Below are 15,486 nucleotides of genomic sequence, written 5' to 3' on the forward strand. Positions count from 1 at the left end.
AAGTCAGGAATTTCAGAACAACCTCTCTTTCCCATCATATATTTAGGTCAGAGATGCCAACATCCCTCTGCCAGAGAGAGCACTCCCCTGGACTGGAGATGTAAAGACAGGAGCCAAGTGGGTTTCCATTCCACCCCTCAGAGTTCAGGGCTGGGGCCAGACTCCCAGGCACTCAATCTGCCCAAAACTGCCAGCCCATCCTGGCTTCACATCTAAACTCACATGTGCATATGGCTTTTCAAATTTCCTTGTCTGAATTCCCGTTTATCTTTCCAAGTTCCTCTCCTGCCATACCTCTTTTATCCTCTTCATATTTTGAGTTTTATTTGCTGGAGCCATATTTTTTCTTCACTATAGACTTTTCTTATGCTGTTTCTTTGTCCAAACGTGTTTTTTTTTCTGCCGTTTTAACCTTCATTTTGCTTTTACATCCCTCTTGGATATTCTTTTCTATGGGATGTCTTCACTAGGTATTCGTGATATAACATTATTAGATTTTGTATTTGTTTCCTCTACTAGATCAGAAGCACTTTGACTGAGGGACCTTGTCATCTTATTCACTTTCTACCCCGTTACCTCATCACAGACACAAAGTGGGAACTCATTAAATATTTACTCAGGGAATAAACAAGTTGTCTTCTAGCATGTGTTGGAGCACCTCCAACGATGGGAAACTTATTACCTCCTGAGGCTACTGGATCCATTTTTGTAAGGTTCTCCTTATTTGAAAGCTCTTCTTGAGTAATGAACTGAAATCAGTGGTCCTGTAACTTTCCAGGAGAGAAAAATGCGACTGTTTTGGAGACTGAGACCTCCAAGTCCTGCCTCTAGTCCTGCCATCATATCACAGTCTCGGAAGGGCTCTCTAGTTAATGGCTCAAGTGCAAAATAAAGACTGTTTTCTTGAGGAAGGGCTGCTAGATAAAGATAGAGAGGCAAATGTTGGAAGAGAAAAGGTGATAGCTCATCTGGGATAGAAAATATTGCCGTTTTCTTATTTTGCTAGCAAGAGAGGCAGAAGGAGTGCTCATGAGGGACAGGGATGGAGTGGCCTTTCAAACAGGGTGTTTCAGAGAAGAATGCTCTGTGGCTGGAACAATGGACTTGGGAATTTACCAAGAAGACCGAATTGTTCTAGCATGTTCTGAATTGATATTTGAGTGAAGGAGGTAATGCCCTCTACTTTAAAACTGGAGGGAGAACACTGAGAAAGTTATCTGTTCTGTTCTGGGTGGTGGTGTGTATTGTAACTTATAGCCCATCCATTTTTTTCCCTTCACCCTAACCCTAGGAGGGAGATTTAATGATCATCATGTTATAGAAGGGAAACAAACTTCATGAAGTAATTGGGCCAAGGTGACACAGTAAATAATCATGGGGTTGTTATCTTTATCCCAGTATTTCCTCATCACTTAATGCAGTTAAATTCATTTCATTTTTACAACATACAAAACATATTGTCATTTATGTGATAACATCTCAAACAATAAGATTATAAGTCTCCTCTTTAAAAATCACATTCTATCCTTTAAATTTCTCTTTGAGAAGTTACACACAGTGGTATCTAAATACTAAATTACATAAAACAAAAGGATCTAAAACAGTGCCATTTTCTTCACCACTTGCTATTATACATGTTTTAACATTTGAAAACAGCAAATACAGCACACGCTCAATTTCTCAAGTTCAGTCAGAAGAGTACTCAAATTGCCTCAGATAAGCACCTGGTGTAATATATCCCAAGAAATTGTTTACATATCAGGAATAAATTTATAGGTATAATGAAACAACGAATTGAGAACTGACAGAAAGGGAGGTCCCTGTAACAAGGAATACTGATAATTTTCCTCAAAATAACTGATGGAGGAGTATACGGCCTGTCATTCTTCTTCCTCTTCCAAGCCTGGAGACTTTGAACCAACATCTTCACTGGGCCTTGCTAATTATTTGCCAAGGGTGACTGTTGCCCCTTTCCCTCAAGCCAAACACCCACCAAAGTCCATGGTACCTGATGAGTCCGAGGGCTGCCAGAAAGCCCTGGCCAGACTGCAGAGCTGAAGCCTTACTCAGAGTTACGGGACCAGAGTCACAGGATCAGAGTCTATCTTTGGCGTTAAGATCATAACTTTTATGGAACAAAATCTTGTCTTTAAACAAGAAGTCATGAAAATGAATATTTAGGACCCATCTTGGGTACACTGTCAGTTGGCAATTCTTTTATTTTGCAGTTTCTTTCCAACTTCCTTGAGCCCCTCACTCTCTGCCAACCTGCCAACCAAGGTGCTTTCCTGCAGCACCAAAACAAGTACCCATTCATTTCCCCCACTTTCTGTACCTAACCTGGAATCTACCTGAATCAAAAAGCCTTTTCCCTGCCTCAGCCCCATTCATTCAGGGCCTTCCCAGATAACTGGGCTAATTCCTGATAAATTCATTCAAAAAAGATAATGGCTTAATGTGTCAGACATTTAAGAGGACTTGCATTTTAAGGGATTAATCCTAATTGTGGGAGAAATCTTGGGAATTTCAAGTACAGTATGTAAAAGGACATAAAAATGTTTATATTATGTACCAAAACTGTACAATAGAAACATAATATGAGCCATAAATATAACCTGCCTATGTAATTAAAAATTTTCTACTAGTTGCTTGAAAAAGGAGAGAGAAACAGGTGAAATTAACTTTAACAATGGTATATTTAATCCAATATATTCAAAATATTATTCTTTAAACATATAGTCAATATAAAAATTATTAATGAACTACTTTACCTTCTTTTTTTTTGTTCTAAGGTTTTGAAATCTGATGTGTGTTTTACATCACAGCATATCTCGATTTGGACTAGCCACATTTCAAGTGCTCCATAGCCACACGTGGTTTGTGGCTGCCCTCCAGGACAATACAATTATAGTCAGAAAAATGAAGAGCACATCTTCTGTGTGTCTGTGTGGAGATGCGGCAAGGGAGGGGGAGGTACGTGTGTATGAAAGACATTATTGAGGGTGTAATGAGATGATAGTGGTGGTTGGCAGCAAAGGATAGAAAAGTGTGGATATATTTAATTTTTCATTGTATTTAGAAGACAGTGTGGTATAATAGAACATATATTTTAGACTATGATTGAAACTCTGCTGTGTGTTATCGGACATATCACATACGCTCTCTGAGCCGCAGATTACTTATTTGTAAAAGGGAGATAGTGATGACTGCTTTTGAGAATTGCTGTTGGGAGATTTAATGATAAAATATACAGAAAAGAACTCATGGAGGACTCTCAATAAATGCAAATCTGTCTGTCCATTTTTTCCGCTCCCTTTCAGAAAACTTTACGCTTTTTTTCTCTTCTCCATACCACTTACCCCAACCCATCCCTCTTTAAGGGCTAGTTCAATTCTCAGCTTCTCTATCAAATTTTAAAAAAATTTTATAGTTCTTACTTAACATCCTAAAAAAAATTGGAAAGACCATGAGATTTGATATTAAGATAAGTTTGGCCATATATTTACCAAATTAATCCCATTTCTGTGGCTAACATTTTGTCATCTATATGTAGAATGCTTTTTTCCTTTCTCTTGGCCTATCCAAATTCTATTCTTTCTATTGCTCAGCTCACATTCCAACTTGTACCTGAAGCATTCTCAGACCATTTGGGTATACAGTGATCTTGTTCTTGCTAAAATCATATCACTTCTACCCCAGGGTCTACCAGGCTAGATTCTATGAAGTTTACTTCCTATGGCTAATTAATAGATAATCTGCAAAAAAATGTTTTGTGGTCAGAAAAATAAGTTGATGAAATTCTGAGTTAAAAAGTTGAATAATTTCATTTTTTAATGCTCCATGTTGTGAAACTACAAAAGGGGACAATTGCTTGAAACATTTCCCAAATTCATTAATCTAAGTAAAATTTTCCTATTTTCCCTTAAATTAGCATTTCAAGGAATTAATTTTGGGATACAAGAATACATATTATGCATTATGGCAATTTAATATGTGCTTCCTCATCAACTCAAATGCACTTTATTTTTGTTTGTTTATGCCTGATCTTCCCAATAACAATATTTTGAAGTGCACTGGGATTCAAAGCTTAGAAAGAAAATTTTCGTGAATTCTTTAATTTGATCTTCACAATAATATTCCAAGCTGGTATTATTTAAGAAGAGACCTGACGGCTTCGTTCAATTTTTCAACCAATGGTGATTGAGCACTGAGGTGACGGGCACCATGTGGGCTCTGCAAATGCAGTGGTACCCAAGAGAGACTCCATGGAGGCAGACAGACATTTAACAAAACTTTCACAAAATCCAAAAGTACTTTGAAGAAGAGTAGTAATTGCTAGTACTTAAATAATACTAACTTCCTGGCCATATTCTAAATATTTAAATAATTCTCAAAATAACCTAGAAACATTTATCCCCATTTGACAGATAGAAATTGAGACACAAAGAGATACAGTGATTTTCCCAGGGTCACCCAGAGCCAAGATTCAAACCCAGGCAATCTGGCTCTAGAGTTTGCCCTATGATGTACTCCCTCTCTATGTATGGATGTAGGAGGCATAGCAAGAACATGTAGCTGGAGACCTTGCCTACTACGCATTATTAGGGAAAGAACTAATGTTTAAGCTGAATCTTCAACAGTGAGTAGAGAAGGATAATTTTAAGCAGAGGAAAAATCAGGTGGGAAGGTTTTGAGTAAGTTTGTCGTAGTCAAGGAAGTGTATAAGTGCCAGACTGACTTGCCTATAGTGACCCAGGGTGGAGGACAGTTCATGCCTGTCATATGTGTCATGTCACAAAAATGTAATCTTCAGGAGATGGATGGGGTGGTGATGATTGGACAACAATGTGTACTTAATACTATAGAAGGATATGCTTGAAAATGGTTAAAATGGTAAAATTTATGTTGTGTATATTTTACCACAATAAAAAATAATTGAGCAAATAGAAAGTAGATGAAGGAAAAATGATAAAATTATAACAATAATTAGGGATAGATGATGGATATATGAGAATTATAATACTCTCCCTACTTTGAAGTATATTTGAATTTTTTATAGTAAAGTTAATATAAATGTAAAAATGTAACTTTCAACCTAAAAATAATGAAAAGCAACTATTCAGAAGGAGAGCTATATGATAAGGTTTTAAGATGATCACTGGATGCTGTGTGAAAAATAAAAATGAGATTTCAGATGGTTAGGCAGAAGAATATCATTTTGTCTATGATGGAATCAGTAGTCATGAAAAGGGATGCACTTAAACATATTAAGGTTGGAGAATCATCAGACTTGGTGATGACTGGATATTGTGACATTTCTGGCATGAGCTATGGACTAGATAGTTAAGGAGGTAAGAAGATAAGAAGAAAACCAGGGCAGTGTGATGTTATGGAAGTCAAAGAAAAAGGTAGTCAGTGTTGAACGCGGAGACGAGCTCGAGTAAAGTGACCACCAAATTTAGGAATACAGAAATTATTTGTAACCTTACCTAGAGGATCTTGGGTGGGAGCCAGTTAGTCATAGGTCGATGTCACAGACTGTTTGTGTTTGCCCCAAGTTCATATATTAAAACCCTAACCCCAATGTGATGGTATTAGGAAGTAAGACCTTTTGGAGGAAATTAGGTTCAGATGAGGTCATGAGGATGCAGATGGATTTGTTGTTATGGGGTTGGGTAGTTAAGGGAATTTCTATCTGTTGGCTTCTATTTTTCTTGTGAAAAAAGAATTAGGATAATAGTAAACCTTTATTGACGGTTTATTGACAGCAGGCATTATTTTAGAAGATTTACATATAGTGACTCATTTACTACTTACAATAACCTTATGAGGCAGGAAATATTATTGTCTCTATTTTACCAATAAGGAACTGAGGCACAGAACTGTTAAAAAAAATGTATCCTTAAGGTTGCATTTAGGTAAATTGCTGGAACCTGAATACAAAGCCAGACAGCTTACTTTTAGAGCCCACAGTCTTAACTACGAGCCACATTTAACTAAGGTCATCCACTGATGGTGAAGGAGACATTGGAGGAGTCCGTCATCGAAGGAGTATGAAGGGAGGAAAGAGTCTCTCCAGAAACTGGAATAACATGATAAGATTATAAGGGATATAGAGAGCTCAGTTGAGACTTGGAATTACAAACTGAAAATGCTATCAATCAACCTGGTGATGTGATTTGCTCCAGAGGATCTCAGCTACTTGAACGCAGGCACTGAGAAGACAGACTATTGTGTTTATCTGAGGTTAGCACTTAGTGGGTACAGCAAAATGACAAAAAGACAACGGAGAGTGAGGGTGGCTGCAGTAATCTATAGGGAAAGAGGCTTTGGGGAATACATCCCTCATATTAAAAAGCTCTTTCTATTATGCTAGTATTTTTTCTCTCATTGGTCTTTTCTGGCAAAGACTTTTGGTGAATAGAGCAGAGCCTTGCAATTCAGCTAAGTTCAACACACTGTTATAGAGAATTTAGTATATACTAGCCTCTCTGCTACATGCTAGGTATTTTGAACCAGGATTTTGCTCTTTGTATACTATTAATGCCACTGGTACCAGAAATTTTGTCTAAAAGCAGTGTATCAGATATTTAAGTGCCTTCACTCTGGCCTATCTATATATCCTATCTTGGTTACAGGGTCATATCACTGATTACTTTCAGATTTCTTTCATGTCACTTATGTCACTCCGTAATCAAAAAATGTTAATTTTCTAGTAACATGAACAGACCCTAAGTTAACACCTCAAATTTTATTTTACAATTTAAAAAGTTAAAATTTACATCTGAGACAAATTAAAAGGAGAGTCAAATATAAAATTCTGTAGATATCATAATGACCTATCCCAGCAAAATTTTAATAATTAAGACTTAGGTAATTGGAAGCTCTGAATAATCTTCAGGGTTGTTAGGACATTAGCTGATCATCAATACCCTATGAAAAACTTACTTTTATGATGATTCTGATGGACTGAAATTGTGTACTAGATTCTGAATCACAAAATTTTACATAGATTAAGCAATAATGAGATGGATCATTAGAAGTAATTTTACTTTGAAACTGTTAATGCAACGTGTGGCCCTTGACTTCAAAGGCAATAGAATTAGTTGTTAAAAATATGGAATCTGGGGGTGGGCTGCTGGGAACAGGGCTGAGTGCGGCCGCACGGGTGCGTCAAGGGGGAGAGGCAGCCACTGCGATAGACGTGTTCCTCATGATCCGGCGCCACAAGACCACCATCGTCACAGGATAGACGGGTTCCTCATAATCCGGTGTCACAAGACCACCATCTTCATGGACGCCAAGGAGTCGAGCACCGTGTTCGAGCTGAAGCACATTGTCCAGGGCCTCCTCAAGCGGCCGCTGGCGGAGCAGCGGCTGGCTGTACAAGGACGGCCAGCTTCTGGATGACAGGAGGACATTGGGCGAGTGTGGCTACACCAGCCAGACAGCATGGCCTCGGGCCCCAGCCACTGTGGGGCTAGCCTTCAGGGCAGATGAAGCCTTTGAGGCCCTGCACATCCAGCCCTTCTCCAGCCCACCCGAGCTGCTGGAGGTGATGAAGCCACAGGACTGAGGAAGCAGCGCCAATGAACAAGCTCTGCAGTGAGAGCCCCCCCCACCAACTGCCCCCCCAATAAGAGATTTGGGTGTCCCTCCCCCAAAAAAGTACAGAATCTGGGACTTCCCTGGTGGCACAGTGGTTAAGAATCTGCCTGCCAAAGCAAGGGACGTGGATTCGAGCCCTGGTCCAGGAAGATCCCACATGCAGTGGAGCAACTAAGCCCGTGCACCACAACTACTGAGCCTGCACTGTAGAGCTCGCGAGCCACAACTACTGAGCCTGTGTGCCACAACTACTGAAGCCTGCACACCTAGAGCCCGTGCTCCACAACAAGAGAAGCCACAGCAATGAGAAGCCTGTGCACCACAAAGAAGAGTAGCCCCTGCTCACTGCAACTAGAGAAAGCCCGTGCGCAGCAAGGACTCAACGCAGCCAAAAATAAATAAATAAATAAATAAGTTAAAAAGAAAAGCTTGTATGTATATATATGTGTATATATATACATATATATATGTATATATATATATGTATATATATATATATACATATATATGTGTGTATATATATATATATATATATATCTACAGAATCTTGGTCCCTCTTCCAAATCTACTGAATCAGAATCTGCATTTTAATAAGATCCCCAGGGAATTTGTATGCACATTACAGTTTGAGAAGCACTGGTCTGGGTCATCATTATAGTAATTAGTATTGTGATGGGTTGAAATGTGAACTCACATAAAACACCCACTGGTTTTTACGTTTTGGTCTAGAAATGAGCTGACCACATGTTAAGTCCTGATATTTTTTAGGTAAAAAGGTAGTTTGAGAGAAAAATGGGGAGCAGGAACTGAGGTCTCCTTTTACTTTAGACTTGATGTGATTGGTTGGCAAAAGCATCCATTCACAGTTCTGATATCCATTTTCTCTGGTCTTCTTTGTGGTCATACTCTGGCTTTCCTCTTTCCTTCTGCAGTTTTCCATATTCCTCAATTTAAAATCCCTGATTTGCAAAAGCAATAGTTTCTAGATTCTCAGCAGCCAAGTATTTATTGGGTAGAAATGAGTTAACCCAAGAAACATTTGAAGTTGGCAGGATTCGGATGGTTCAGGAAATTTTGAAAATCATCATATGGGGCTCTAAATATTGGAATGGTTGACAAGATTTTACCAGGACATGGCAGATGTTGACTCACAGGAAATACTGTGATTAACCTTCAGCCAAAGTATGTTCAAGGCAGAGAGGTGAATTTGAGTCATTAGCTTTTGGTTCTGGAGCAATGAAAAATTACAGCATTTGCTCTGTCCATGCTCTTCCATACACAGATCACCTCATTTATATCATTGCTCCTTCGTGTTTCTTTTTCAAAAGTATAAAATGCCAAGGTGAGTGACCAAAAGAGAGCAGCTATTCAGTATATGGCAATGACAACCAAGCTAAGGTTTTCTTCTCGTCAAATATTTCTATTGAGAACTCTTTTGTTTCTTCCTCTGTGCTTTCTTCTTGGAGAAGAAAGAGGCTTTTCAAAAGAGTGGCTGAAAAGTTACAATTTCTTCTCCTCTTAACTCCACAACCCACTCCAATCTCTCCCCAGTGCTTTATCAAACTAGCATTTTCCAAGAACACCAAAGACCTAATTTTCAAATGTTATTTGAAAAAAGATTAATTATCAATCTACTTGAACTCAGAGAAGCATTTGGTATGGTTGACCACTAACTCCTCTAGAAACCATCTCTTCCCTTTGTTTCATGGGACACACATGCTCCTGGTTTGCCTCCCATGTCTCGTCTCTATTTGCATAATCAGTTCCTAGCTCCTCCTCTGCCTGCTCCTTTTTTTGAGTATTTCTTAGGGCTCCATCCTCTTCTCTTTCATTTTACTTCCCCTCTTGAAGCAATCTTATTCACCCTTTTGGCTTCAATTTAATCACTACAATACTGTCAGTAATAATAACATTTAATGGATGGTTATAATGTGCCAGGCACTGTACTAAGCTCTTCATTTGATGTATCTAATTTATTTCTCATAACAACTCCGAAATGTTTAACTCCATCCTGTGCTTCTCCTGAGTCTCAGAAATGCTCATACACACGTAAACCAGAAAAGTCCTTTGACTGTCTTGGAGGCACCTCAGAGGCAAAATGTTAAACATGGTATTCTTCATCTTTCCCACTCTACTCCATCTAAAATCTATTCTTCCAAAATTGTCCCTTAAATCAGTTCATGGTGTCACCAACCACCAATTACTTGCTCAAGCCAGAAACCTAAAGAGTCAAGCTTTTTTGACTCTTACACTTGACCACTCTGTCTAATCACTAAATCCTATTGATTTTACTCCCTAAATATCTTTCTAATATGCCACTTCTCTTGATTTCCATTACTTTCAATCAACTCCGTGGTTTCTCAACCTTCACACCATTGGCATATTCGATCAGATAATTCTTTGTTATGGTAGATTGTCCTGTGCATTGTAGGATGTTTAGCAGCATCCCTTGCTTCTACCAACTAGATGTCAATGACGGCCCTTCGTCCTTCCCCCCAGAGTTGTGACAATTAGAAATGTCTCCAGGCATTACCGAATGTCCACTGGGAAGCAGTAATGCCCCCAGTTGAGAACCATGGCTTTAGTCCCAGCTAATGTCATCTCCCTCTGTATTTAATGCAACAGACTTAATTTGTCCTAAATGGTGAAAAACGCAAATGTCACAACCCTTCTTAAAAACTTTAGTTTCTCCATGCTTTTAGAATAAAATCCAGAGTTCTTAAAAGTATTCCCAAAGATTTTAAAAACAGGTTTATTGAAATATAACTTATATACAAAAGACTGTACATATCTAATGTCCATAATTTGATGAGCTTGGACATGTGCATACTCATGAAACCAACACAACAGTCAAAAGTAATAAACATACCCATCAACTCCAAAAGTTTCTTGTGTGCCCTACTTTCTTTCTTTTGTGGTAATTGCTCTTAACATGAGATCTAGTCTCCTAATTTTTAAGAAGTGCACAACACAGTATTGTTAACTATAGGTACTATGTTGTACTGTAGACCTCTAGAACTTATTCATCTTGAATAACTAAAAACTTATACCTATTGAACAAATCCCCACTCACCCTCTCCACTCCCCATCCTGTAGCCCCTAGCAACCACCATTCTAATGTCTACTTCTATTAGTTTGACTATTTTCGATGCCTTATATAAGTGGAATTATGCAGTATTTGTCCTTCAATGACTGGATCATTTCACTTAGCATAATGTTCTCCGGGCTTATCCATGTTGTTGCATATGACAGGATTTCCTTCTTTATCTATTCATTCATCATCAGACACTTAGGTTGTTTCCATACCTTGGCTACTGTGAATAATGCTGTGATAAACATGGGAGTGCAAACACCACTTTGAGATAGTGATTTCCCTTCCTTTGGATATACACCCAGAAGTGGGCTTTCTGGATTATATGGTAGCTCTATAGTGTTGCAACATTTACATTCCCACCAACAGTGTACAAGGCTTCCAATTTCTCCACATCCTCACCAACACTTATTAATTTGTTTTTTGAGAATAGTCTTCCTTTTTAAAAATTATTGAAATATACTTGGCATAAAATTGTGTAAATTTAAGGTGTACATGTTAATTTGTTATTATTTATATGAGGTGATATCTCATTGTGGTTTTGATTTGCGTTTCTTTGATGACAGTGATGTTGAGCACCTTTTCATATATCTGTTGGCCATTTGTATGTCTTTGAAGAAATGTCTATTCAAGTCCTTTGCCCATTTTTAAATTGGGTTATATATATATTTTGCTATTGAGTTGTAAGAGTTCCTTATATATTTTGAATATTAACGCCGTATCAGATATATGGTCTGCAAATATTTTCTCCCATTCCACAGGTTGCCCTTTAATTCTGTTAATTGTTTTCTTTGCTGTGCAGAGCTTTCTAGTTTGATGTAGTCCCACTTGTTTATTTTTGCTTTTGTTGTTTGTGCTTTTGGTGTCATGAACAAGAAAGCATTGTTAAGACCCTGTTTCCTTCTAGAAATTTTACAGTTTCAAGTCTTACATTTACATTGTTAATACATTTTGAGTTTATTTTTGTATAAGACAAGGGTCCAATTTCATTCTTTTGTATGTGGATATTCAGTTTTCCCCACACCATTGTTGCAAAGACTATCCTTTCCCCATTGTGTGTTCTTGGAATCCTTGTGGAAGATCAGTTGACTACTTACAGGTCAGTTTATTTCTGGACTCTCTATTCTGTTCCATTGCTCTATATGTCTGTCTTTATGCCAGTAAAACACTGTTTTAATTACCTCAAGTGATCTACAGATTCAATGTTATCCCCATCAAAATCCCAATGGTATTTTTTACAGAAATATTAAAAAAGTCCTAAAATTCAAATGGAACCATAAGAGACCTCAAATAGCCAAAGCAATCTTGAGAAAGAAGAACAAAGCTGGAGGCATTACATTTTCTAATTTCAAAATATATTATAAATCTACAGTAATTAAAAAAAGCGTTCCCAAGTTTTGACTCTTACTTATTCTTCAGTTTCGTTTTGGGCTGTATTGGATTTCCTTATATAAGCATTTCCTCAAAATACCAATTCTCTGTCCTCGGGCTTTTTGCAGCTCTTTTGTCCTTTGCTTGGAATGCTTTCACTTTCCCCTCTCCCTTCTCCGAGTCAATTGCCCATCATCCTTCAGGTCTCAGCTGACAAGTTACTTACTCAAAGAGATCCTTCTTAACCAGTATTGATATTCCTCTCTACCAGACTAAGTTAATGACTCATGCTACCCAAACTATATGCTTCCATAACAGATTGCACTTCCTCTTTCCATATATATATATATATATATATATATATATATATATATATATATATATATATATTTGTGTGTGTGTGTGTGTGTGTGTGTGTAATTATCTATTCAATGCTTCTCTTTCCTGTCAGGCTGAAAGATCTATGAGAGATGGTTACCATGTCCATCTCATACTCCTTTGTCTGCTTAGTACCTGCTACAATGCAGGGCACATAGTACAAACTCAATAAGTGATTGAATGCTTTGGAGACTCTATTGGAAAGAAGCAGTGGTATATCGTAGCCTATCAGGATAGGAAAGTCAGAGATGTCTCATTAGCTACAAGAAGTAGGAACCATAAAGTCAGGCACCAAGGTCACATTTTCTATCTGCTGGGATAGGAAATTCAGAGATGTCTCATTAACTACAAGAAGTAGGAACCATAAAAGTCAGGGACCAAGGTCACATTTTCTATCTGCTGGGACCAAATGATCTCTTGTCTCTATTCTTCTTGCACCCTTGCTTTATCTGTTTCTTTCTGCACTTCACTCTTTTTACCCATGCCAAATCAGCCTTTACTCTATAAGAACTCCATTACTGGCTTGTCTAATACCAAGTAACAAGTGCTACTAAATCATAAGTTTTCTGTAGTGCACAATTCAGTGGCCCCATATCCTGAAATTAATGAGAAAGATGAACAGTGAGATGTATGCCCTTGATTCTATGGTTACTTCTTTGGTTTTCCAGAAGCCAATAGAAAGACATATGAGAACTTAGAGAATTTTTAAAAAATCCTGAGCACCTAATGGATCCTCTTCCACAGAGCATCAGTGTTTGGTCCCAAAGAAACAAGGCCAAGAACTCTCATAATCTCCAAATGCTGACAGAGCCACCATTGAAAGCCAGCCAACATGAACTGACCCTTTTTCTTGTTGAATGGACACCACAGGAAATGATCATCAGTGAAAGAACTAACTTGATTTGTCTGATGGCCCTACAGAGACAAAGTTTTATTTATTTTAAAAACAGAACTAGAAATAGTTCCTTAAATTTTTAATTTTACTGTAAAGCTTGCTCCCAGGCACAGGCAATTATATGCTTTGAGGAGCATGTATGGTGAAGCAGATGCATTTATGCTGAGACACATTCAGAGAAGAAAAAGTGGGCAAATTATATGGGGGCATATGGGCTTTGGTAAAAGACTCAGCCAATTGTCCCCACATCTCAAGAGCAAGACACAGCTTATATTTTGGAAGAGCGGAAATCATACTTTTGTGGATGTAGATGAACGCTCAAGTGTGATACATCAGGCAGCAGAGGCTGCCACTTGGAGCAATGCTGATTTATTTTAGGTAAGCTAAGCCAAGGGAAACCCATAATTTTCTAAGGAAAAGATTTTGCAATCATCTTTAAACTTTCAGATGCTAATTCCTATCTTATTTCTATAACCACCCGCTCTAGAGCATGTTTAATGAAAATAAGAGATGATGGCTGTCATATCTTAAGTGAGCTAAATTTTATCTGTGCTGAAAATCAATGTGAAATAATCTCTAATTATAAAGCTGGGAAACAGAACATTTCAGCACATGTGCGTTAAAGGAGCAGGTCCCTAGTTCTTACCGTTAGAGCTGTCTTGAAAATTACTCACATATGCTAAAAGGGGAAAAAATTGAGCTTCTTCATCAGTGTTTTAAAAAAAATCTAAATATTTTGCAATTATGATGAAGTTTGGCCTGAACACCGATTTTTTTCTATGTTGGTGATTAAAGACATTTTATTTTACATGAAAAATGTCTCTGATTTGTGTAATACTGAATGCAGAAATTATATAGCATACCATACATAATTTTGCAAATGCTAAATAGATGGTATATGCCAGGTGTCATGCTAAATGCCTCACATGTTATCTGCCTTAGGTTTACTTCCCAGTCAAGATAATGATCAAGTGGCAAAAACTCCCTATGGGACTAACTCTACTAAAAAGTTTCCAAAAGATTCAGAAATCTACTTCAGATCTTCAGACAACAGCAACACAACAGCAAACCATAGAGAAAAGAACATAAAAAATGCTTTTATATGATATATAGCTTCTCTAAATATTTTAAAGGGTTGGGTTTTTATGGCTTGGGAAACATGATGATATTAATCATTTATCTTTGTACTTAAATAACAAGTCATATTTAATCTAAATCAAATCATTAATCTACATATGTTATGTACTGCTATGTGCTGAGATATGTAAGGGAGGTTTCCATATGGAACTAAATTCATAAACTCATTTCTTCAGCTTTTCTTCCCTTTCAACTCAGTAGTCCACTTTCAAAACTCTGATTAAGAAAGAGGCAATATATAGCAAAAAAAAAAAAAAAAGGATTCTTGAAAATCTCATAAATAATTGGGCCATGTTATACAGTTGATGGTCTTTTTTGCATTGCTGCTCACATTTTGAAAACTGCATTTTCTCCCTCAGTTTCCAAAACCACCAGTGAAAAAAATGATCTCTACAGGCATTAAAAGCCCCCTTAAGAACTGAATGGACAAATGATCATCTACACTATGTGGGTAAATCTTTTTAGACTGGTCATTTTTATCCTTCAAATTGCACATAACTTTGTGCTGGAATTGATGTTAAACTTAACAAGGTGCTCTGATCTTAAATCAACTCTCAGATTTTTCTTTTGTTTAGAGATCACGGAAGTGTTGCTGAAAATTCTCAGTTTCGTAAAGGATCTGCCCATAAACTTCAAAAATCCTAAACCACCTCAGGTCTCACTAAATGAAAATACATTTGATCACATTTACCTATGTGAAGGGGAAAATTAACCAAATCAACTCTTATGAGGCTCTATCAAGTCGTTTTGAATTGTTGTAAAAGGCATTAGTGGAACATTGATTAGTAACTAAAAGCTGAAATAGACTTCGTTGATCAAGGGATAAAAAACCCCTGAAAAATGTTGATCTTATTATTACTGTTTTTCAGCTATATCCTTAAGGCTGGGTCAAATCAATTCATCAACAACTCAGCTGAACAGTTGATATTCTACTTTAGAGCAAGGAAACCACATCCATCGATCACCCCAACATTATTGAGTTATACTAAATTTCTCTCACTTTAAA

The 15,486-nt window shown here is 37.5% G+C and overlaps 1 protein-coding gene and 1 pseudogene across 2 annotated transcripts in view; one reads left to right on the top strand and one right to left on the bottom strand.

Annotated features, from left to right (window-relative positions):
- LOC309628069 (uncharacterized protein) overlaps nt 1-15,486 on the bottom strand; it is a 247,505-nt gene that overhangs the window by 85,350 nt on the left and 146,669 nt on the right. The window lies entirely within an intron of this gene.
- LOC309627702 (elongin-B pseudogene) lies at nt 7,117-7,609 on the top strand (annotated as a pseudogene). Its single transcript has one exon. The product of its transcript is annotated as an elongin-B pseudogene (transcript).

This window comes from Balaenoptera borealis (assembly GCF_965194805.1).
Source record: "Balaenoptera borealis genome assembly, chromosome: 4".
In the NCBI taxonomy this organism is placed as follows: Eukaryota; Metazoa; Chordata; class Mammalia; order Artiodactyla; family Balaenopteridae; genus Balaenoptera; species Balaenoptera borealis.